The 335-nt window shown below is 46.6% G+C and overlaps 1 protein-coding gene across 1 annotated transcript in view; it reads left to right on the plus strand.

Annotated features, from left to right (window-relative positions):
• Positions 1 to 335, plus strand: part of LOC104949782 (unconventional myosin-IXa-like) — a 4,086-nt gene that overhangs the window by 2,276 nt on the left and 1,475 nt on the right. The gene's annotated exons all lie outside the window — the stretch shown is intronic.

The following is a 335-nucleotide window of genomic DNA, read 5'->3' on the forward strand; positions in this document are numbered from 1 at the left end:
AAAAAAACAGCCATTTTCTAACGTTTAGTATTTTACCTTGAACTATATTTTCCCAATTGAACCGGACACAGTGGTTTGAATGTGTGTGTGTGTGTGTGTGTGTGTGTGTGTTTTGTGTCCAATCCTCACGTTTGCAGACGCAGGCGCGGTCCATCATCCAGATGAGGGAGGAGCAGTACTCGCAGTATGTGGGGATGCTGTACTGAGTGGATTTAAAGATGTGGCCGTTGTGTTCTTCCACCTGCAGGAGTGTGTGTGTGTGTGTGTGTGTGTGTGTGTGTGTGTGTGTGTGTGTGTGTGTGTGTGTGTGTGTGTGTGTGTGTGTGTGTTTGTGT

Source organism: Notothenia coriiceps, unplaced genomic scaffold, assembly GCF_000735185.1.
Source record: "Notothenia coriiceps isolate Sejong01 unplaced genomic scaffold, NC01 NC01_scaffold00000339, whole genome shotgun sequence".
Classification (NCBI taxonomy): domain Eukaryota; kingdom Metazoa; phylum Chordata; class Actinopteri; order Perciformes; family Nototheniidae; genus Notothenia; species Notothenia coriiceps.